Below are 8666 nucleotides of genomic sequence, written 5' to 3' on the forward strand. Positions count from 1 at the left end.
TCTTGCGCCGTTCACTACATGAGTAACTCCCAGTACACACAATATTACTCCTCCAACCGTTTCATGAAATACCCCAACGGCTCATTCTCCTTATCAATCCCAGATCCCTGGGACTCTCGATGGGCCGCCGGGGTCACAGCCTCAGTTTACTATGAGGAGTCCTCGACCCCCCACGGTACCCTTCATATCTCTCAAGAGTATGTTCCCTCTCACTCCCAGATCTCTCAAGTTGCATCAGATATTGGACATTCTGAAAAAGTCATTATCCAAACTCTTGACGGCACTTCATCATCTTCTTATTCCTCCTACTCTTAGTTACAGCTTATTCAAGACACCACCATCTTTCTCAACCACACCCTCAACACCACCAATTGTTTCTTTTGCGCATCACTACAGTGCCCATTGCTGGCCGCCGTGCCCCTTAATATTTCCAACTACTCCTTCCATGCAGAAGGACAACCCCTCCGCCCCCTGGCAGACATACCCCTGTAGAAACCAGAATATGCAGATAATCTCACCATCCACCACTGTGTAGGCCCAGCTCCACCCGCCTCTAAGACTTTCACTCAACCGGGACACTTCTTTTGGTGTAATGGCAGTCTTTTCAACTCACTGCCTCCCAACTCCGATATACCCTGCATTCTCATCACTCTAATCCCACTGCTTACACTTTACAGCATGGCAGAATTTCTTAAGCTCCAACCTCCCTTGCCCTCGTGCACAAAAAGGGCTGCTTTCCTTCCCATCATGGTCAGTATCTCTTTGACCACCTTAGCCATTGGGGCAGAGTTTTCGAGAGGAGCCTTGGGTCACTCTCTATGAACAATTAAAGATCTCAACGCCAAACTTGAGGGAGCCCTGACATCCACTGCCAATTCCCTGGCCTCTCTCCAAAGACAGGTCACTTCACTAGCTAGGGTCACCCTTCAAAACCGGCGGGCCTTAGATCTGCTTACAGCCAAAAAGGGCGGCACCTGCATCTTCCTTCGAGAGGAGTGCTGCTATTACATCAATGAATCCGGCATTGTAGAAACTGACATTACCAAACTCACCGACCTTGCCTCCAGCCTCCACTCTGCTTCCAATTCCAACCCATTCTCTTCAATACTAACAAACCGCCTCCTTACCTGGCTCTGGCCCATTGCAGGCCCCATAATAATCATTCTTTTTGCCTGTCTCTTCTTACCAAATCCCAAGTCGGAAAAATCTCTAATCAAACTTTCAACCAGCTTTTACTCAGGAACTATCAGCTTTTGGCCACAGAAGATCCCTCACCCTCATGTAACCTCCTCACCACATGCTGAGATGGACCCCTCTCTCCGCTAGAAACTCTTCCTGGAAACAATGGCCACAGACGCCTGGCTTCTAGCACCCATATCCTCTTGGCACCATTGGAATCAACAAGTCCTTGACCTATAGTTACAAAGAACCTTAATTGATTTCCAACCTGAAGAAGTCCACATCTACTTGTCCTTACTGTGGGGAGTCCTATCAACCCTTTCCCCCCAATCCTCAAGCCCTCACTCCCTTCTCGGCCCCCGTTCAGCAGGAAGCAGTCAGAAAGAAAGCAACGTCCACAACCCCATAGAGGAGAAAGGGGGGAATGAAGGGCCCCCACCAGTAAGATGGCAAACTTCCGGCTTCTCTTCTGGGTCCTCAGTTCCTGACGGCGCCACCTAAAAACCAATCACCTCTCTCCCCACTCCCAATTCCAGCACCTAGCCAATAGCCACCAGCCCCGCAGAAGTAACACCACAATCACCCCATGCCCCTTCCTATATAACCTAGCAACTTTCCCCAATAAAGTGGAATTCTCCAGTGAATTGCTGCTGTGTGTCGCTCCTTTCCTTTCTGTTTAGTCGGCCCTAAGCCTACGATGAGCAACAATGGGCTCACAGCAAGATTTCTTCTAGGCTGGTTTCCTTCTCGATCATCCAGGAAAGAATTCAGTTTCTTTAACATTCAGAGTTCTAGGACCAAGCTACATGACTTGATGCATGGACCCCTACCCCTTCACAGTCATCAGAACATGATGGAATATCTCACTGATGGAATATCTCACTGACTGCAGATCTGTTTGGTCTATTTTGACCATTCTTTCCACTTGGCTGGAGAATTTTGAGGATACTCGTACCTCCTTGAACATCATGGCAAATCTTTAAACAAACAATGAACCAGTTGATACCGCCTGCTACATTGAATCCCAATAAGATGTTTGAGCTGAGTTTGCCTACAGTAGGTTTTCTCACCTTCTCAGAGTGAATTTTGGTGGAAAGATAGTCTTTTTTGTTGCTTGTTGCCCTGTGCTTTGTAGATGGTGAGCAGCAAACTTTTGGCCATTGTCAAATATCAACAGATGCAAAATTATTTGTCCTGGAATTCCACTAACCCAAAGTTGGAGAATAGGAGAAATCCTTATATAAATTCAAGCAATGCCCCATCACTTAACACAGATGAGACTTCTTGATGCAAAAGTCCACATTGCACACCCCCTTTTGACATGGAAAAGGGATTCCCCCACAGCAGCAACTCACAGAATATACTTTTCTAAAATTTCAGTTGTGTACTCAAGATCAGATATTAAACTCTGTTGTTAGTGTGAAACACATTTTAAAGTCGTCCCTTTTCAGGAACAAACATTTGATAAGCAGGGACTAAAGGTCAGCTCCAAAGTAATATCCCACTGAATTGGCTATTTTCCCAAAAGGATCATGAGTCCCAGTAGTGTCATTGCCCCACTTTCAATACAAAGCAACAAAGATTTCCCCTATGTTGACAAGAGGAAATGTAGTTTTCTGTAGTAACAAGTTGCTTGCCTGCCCAAGTTAATGTTTGAATATTGCAAGAAGCCAAATCAACACAAATTTCTCACTCTGAGAAAATATTCACCTGGGATGAAAATCAGGTGCTGTCAGTTGAGAACTCTGCAAGATAGGAAATTCCTTTTTGTTTAGCTGGATTCTGCAAGGAAATCTTGTGTGCAGAAGGGTGGGACAACCAAGAGAGACATGAACCAAAAGGGCAGATCCAAGGAAATAAATAATGGTTCTGCTGCAGTACCTCAGCATATGAAACCAGGCTCTGGAGAGGACATGGTTGTTTCTCATGATTCCTAAGGCCCCAGGTGAGGGGTAAGGGTGGGAGTAGATGGTTAGGATTCAGGGGTTAGGGTTAGAGTTTGGATGAATATCCAGAGTTCCCTTTAGGTTGGGAGCTTTGGATTCAGAGGGAGGCTTCAGGATTCACTTTGAGTTCAAGGGTTAGTCTTTGTGTATGTCTTCTCTGGGGTTCATTTTTGGTTCCAATCTGGGGTTCTGGTTCAGTGGTTAGAGTTCAAATTCAGGGGTTGCAATTTCAGATCAGGAGTCCAGATTGTAAGTAGGGATGGGTTCGAGTTAGGATTAGTTTTACAATGAAGTTATCATCATGGTTTAATTCAGGGTAAGGCTTTAGTGTGAGTGTAAATGTTCACTTTAGCTTTCAACCAAGAGGGAGTTGTTAGTCAGGGAGAGGGGGAGGATGAGTGTTAGCATTTGGGCTATGACTGTGATCAGGTTAGTTTAAGGGTGAGCTTTAGGGTGAAGTCATGATTATAGTTAGGGTTAGGTTAAGATTTTAGGTTAGGAAAAGGCTTCAGTTTGCTTTTAGGCTAACACTGAAGTGTGGGTGACTGTAAGGTTTAGGATTTGAGTGTGGGTTACAGTTAAGTTTAGGGTTAGGTGCAAGGTGAAGTTATGGCCTCACTTAATAGTTAGCATGAGGTATGAGGCTTAGGCTTAGGGTCAGCATTCAGTTTAGCTCCAGGCTAACAGTGAGGTGTGGGTGAGGCTGAGGATAAGGGGATCAGATTAGGTTGAGGGTAACTGAGTGGTTTAGGCTTCAGGATGAAAATTTTCTTTCCAAACTTGCTGATGGGGATGCTGGACTCCATGTTGGGTCACCTGGCATTCCTCCTACACCCCTGGGTTTCTAGGAATGTAGATACAGAACAGCCCAGGAGCAAAACCCACACTTGCTAGTGATGATCAGGAACTGAATGGCTTTCCCTATGAACCATATGGATCACCGTGGCACAAAGCAAACCCAGGCGTCTTGGACATGGGTTCCATTTCTTCGATAGCCACCAGTGGGATCAGCTTGCATCTCACCAAGGACTGCATCCACACCTGAGGACCCAGGCCCTAAAGAGGCTAAAGAGGTAATCTTCCTTGTTCAACAGGAAACCTCTGTTTCTATGAAACCATCATTACAGTTACCACTCTGATGTCATGGACCTATCACAACGCTGCTGCTCATGCAAGTGTTCCATACCAGAAGTCCTTCTCATTGGATCCTTATCCCTGAGAGCTGCGTCATCTCAGATAGTGAACATCAGAGGGTCAGGTACATGTATGGAGATATTTGTGAAGGTACATACAAATGCATGAACCCCCAGCACATGTTCCACACTCCTGAATACATCCAGTCACACAGAGATCCATACAATTCAGTTCTTGTCAGGGATGATGGTGAGAGTCTAGTGGTAGCTGGAAGGATTTGAGGACATGTAGGGTAAGATTTTCCACCTGGTTTCAGGAATATATATTATGTTTCATATGTCCTTTTCATGTTTAGTAGGTATACCTGGTGTTTGGGTTCCATTGTAGTAGGTAAGTTTTGGGTTTGTTTTCAGGGCTTCAGGGAGCAGGTTTGGGGTTCTTCTTCAGGCCTTATGGTGGTGTTTGTGGTTTCAGGAGTTTGGAGTCATGTTGAGGACAAGTTTTAAGGTTTAGGGTTGATGTTAGGGTTAGAGATAGTGTTTAGGGTTAATGTTAGTATTATTATTATTATGGTTAGGTCAGAGGTATGGTGTTAACTTTAGGGACAGGATTAGTAGTTAGTGTTACATTTACTGTGATGTCTGTGTGAGGGTTTGTTTTTTTGGTTAGTGTAGGTATTAGACTTAGGGAATAGAGTTAAGCATATCTTTAGAGAATGTGGAATCATCTAATGGGGAAAATTATATTCAAGTTAAATTTTAGATGACCTCACTGAGGTGAAATTTCAAAGTGAACTTCCCTTAACCATAGGAAACTAAATGACTGAATTTAGAATTAGAATATCCATGACTTAGGAAAAGTTTTCTTGGAGAAATCTTGATGTGAGAATTAATTTGCTAATAAACAATTTTCATAGTTCTGGATTCCAAAGTATGTTTGCTTTAAAGTTTAGTAGGTCCTAAGCCTACAATGACTGACAAGACATTAGCATCAAGGTGTCTGCTAGACTGAGTTCCTCCTTAATTATCCAGGCAAGAATTCAATTGCTTTAACATTCCCATTTCTAGAACCAAGCTACATGAATTGAATCATGGACACCTCCACCTTCACAGACAGCAGAAGGACATGGTGGACTATGTCCATACCTCCAGATCTCATTTGATCTATTTTTCACATTCTTTCCATTTAAATGGAGAATTGTGAGGACCCTGATCTTGCCTGGAAAATAATGGCAAATCTTATGAAATCAATTGATGAGTCACTTGATAATGCCTTCCACAATAATCCCCACCTGTAAATTTCAGCTGTTTGTCTTCAGTTGGCTTTCTAACATTCCGACACTGAATTGAGGAGGCAGGACACTCTTTTCTGTGGCGTGTTTCTCTGTATTGTAGGTGGTGAGCTACATGCATTCCATCATTGCAAAATACACCCAGAGGCAAAATAAACCATGCTTGAGTTCCACAACCCTGGAGTTGGATAACAGAAGGCTTCCTGGCATAACTGCAAGCAATGCCCCGTCACTTACTCAGATGACAATTCTTGATGGAAAAGTCCATATTCTAGATCCCTTTCTTGCATGGAAATTGAGTTTTTTAGAGGTGCAATTCAAAGAATGCACTTCTTTATAAATTAAATCCTATAATCCAGATTGGATTTGAATATCTGTTGCTAGTGTGTGATACATTTTAAAGCTGTTCCTCATCAGAAACAAATATTTGATGAGTATTGACTACAGGAGAGCTCCCAAATGATATCCCACAAAAAAAACTGTTTTGGCAAAAGGATCATGGATCCTAACAAGTGTTGTGCCACCACACTGAGCACAATGCATAAAACATTGCTGGTTCTTTGATGACAGGAAAAGCAATTTTCTGAAACAACTGGTTGTGTGTGTCTCCTCCATCAATGTTTGAAGATTGCAAGAAGCCTAATCAACACAGGTTTCTCAGTCTGAGGAAAGAGTCACTCAAAATACAGATCAGGTGCTGGCAATTGAGACCTATGCATGGCAGGAGAAGAAAGAGAAAAGAATAAATACATAAAAAAACCAAAATATCTCCATTCAGGTATCTGGAGCCCAGTCTACTAATAAGAGAGATTTGACATAAAATATTTCCTTTCTGTTTTAACCACTAGCCCACAAGGAAATCATGTTGCATAAAGGTGGGACTACCAAGAGAACCATGTGCTTCAAGGGCAGACCCATAGACCCTAATTATCAGTCTTCTGAAATCCTTCAGTATACAAAACTTGAGTCTGCAGAGGACATGGTTGTTTCTTTCTATTCCTAATGTCCAGGTGAGGGGTGAGGGTGAGAGTTGCCCGCTATGTTACTAGGGTAAGGGACAGGGTTCACAATGGGTCCAGGGTTCCACTTTGGTTTGAGGTCTTTGGCTTCACTGGGAGGGATCAGGGTTCATGTTCACGGTTAGGCTTAGTGTTGGTGTTCAGGGTTTGGGGTTTAGTGTCTGGTGTACATCTAGAGTTCTCATTTAAGAGTTAGAGTTGGGGTTCTGGAGTTCAGTATTTTGCGACTTGGTTTCCAGGTTTGAGGTAAGAATTAAGTTTGTGTTTGTGTTAGGTTTATGGTGAAGATATCATAATGGTTAGAGTTAGGGTAAGGGTTTAGTGTGTAGATAAGGGTCCATACAGCTTTCAATGAACAGTGATGTGTGGGTGAGGGTGAGGCTGAGGATATGTGTTAGAGTTTGGACTGTGTCTAGAATTAGAGTTACAATAAGGGTTAGTTGTAGGAGAAGTTATGATTATGTTTAGGGTTAGGATTAGGGAATAGGCTAGTAGAGCTGTTGTCTTTTTGTGAACAGTGAATTGTGGGTGAGTGAGATTATGGTTTAGGGCCTGAGTAAAGTTTAGGTTTAAGGTTAGTTGTACAGTGAAGGCATGGCTTCTTTTAAACAGCAAAAGGTGTTATGGTTACCTTCAGCCTTCAGTTTAGCTCCAGCCTAACAGTGAGGTATGGGTGAAGGTGAGGAAGGAGGGTGAGGGCTCAGGGTTAGGATGAGTGTAAGGGACATGATTAGGTATCAGGGTGAGCATTCTCATCCTACTGTGCAGCGGGGAACACTGGGCTCAGAGATGGGTCAGCTGGAGTTCTTTTTGTGCCCCCTTTTTTCTAGCAATATATGTACAGAACAGTCCAGGAGCAGAACCTAGTCATAGGGTCAGGCAATAACTGAACTGCTTCTCTAAGGCCCGTATAGGTCACTGTGACAATAAGCAGGAGCGGGCTCTTTGGATTAGGGTTCCAGTTGCTCTACACTCAACAGCACTGTCAGGTGCACATTGCCAAGGAGTGCACCCACAGGTAAGGCCTCAGGTCCTTATGTCAAAACTAGTTATCCTCTCCAGAAACCTCAGTCTCTTAGGGATCTGCAGTGGATACATACTTCTGGTATGGAGGACTTGCATGAGTAGCAGTGTTTCCTTAAGTATAGGACATCACAATGCCAAGGGTGATGACTGATTTCTTGAGAGAAAGGCTGCCTGGTGAGCAGAGCATGTTCCATCTTCAGAGCCTTCTGCTTCGGCTGTGGGGGAAGTCAGTGGTGAAGTGGGTGCTCCACACACAGGCAGCCATAGAGAAACAGTAAACAAGATCCAAAACACCTGTGTGTGCTTTGGGCTGTGGTGACCCATACGGCTCACAGGGAAAGCCATTCAGATCCTCCCCAGCCATCGTGAGTGTTGGTCTTTCTCCAGAACTGTCCTGCAGTCATGTTCCTGCAAAAGGCAAGGTTGTGGGAGGAACACCAGGAGACCCATCTCTGAGACCAGCATTTCCCCCAGAAAAATGGGGATAAGCATGCTCAACGTGTACCCTAATCCTTACCCTCACACTCACATCCACATCACTGTTAACCTTGAGGTAAACTGAATACTGACCCTAATCCTAAACACTGAGGTTCACTCTAACCAACACCATAACATTACTCTACACCTAACCCTAAACTTAATACTAACACTAGCCCAATAACCTAACATCATGGTCACCCACCCTTCATTGTTAACTGATGGAAAATCTTAGCCCTTTTCCTAACTTAATCCCTTACCTTAATTCTAAAGATAACCATAACTTCACTCTCAAGATTACACTTAAGCTAACCCTAAACCCAGACGTAGTGGAAACGAAGCACTCATCCTCACCATCACACAGATCCACACCTCAATGATGGTTGAAAGCTAAGTGGAAGCCCTGTGTTAACTCTCACCCCTACCATAACTGCATTCATAATTATATCTTCACCATAAACCAAACCAAAATCCAAATATACCCCTTTCCCCTAACATGGACACCAGATGAAATATCCCATAGCTCAGAACATGAAATCTAACCCAGAAATAGACCCCAGAGTTGAACCTAAACCTCAATGTCAAAGTCTAACC

The sequence above is a fragment of the Manis pentadactyla genome, chromosome 12 (assembly GCF_030020395.1).
Source record: "Manis pentadactyla isolate mManPen7 chromosome 12, mManPen7.hap1, whole genome shotgun sequence".
Lineage (NCBI taxonomy): Eukaryota > Metazoa > Chordata > Mammalia > Pholidota > Manidae > Manis > Manis pentadactyla.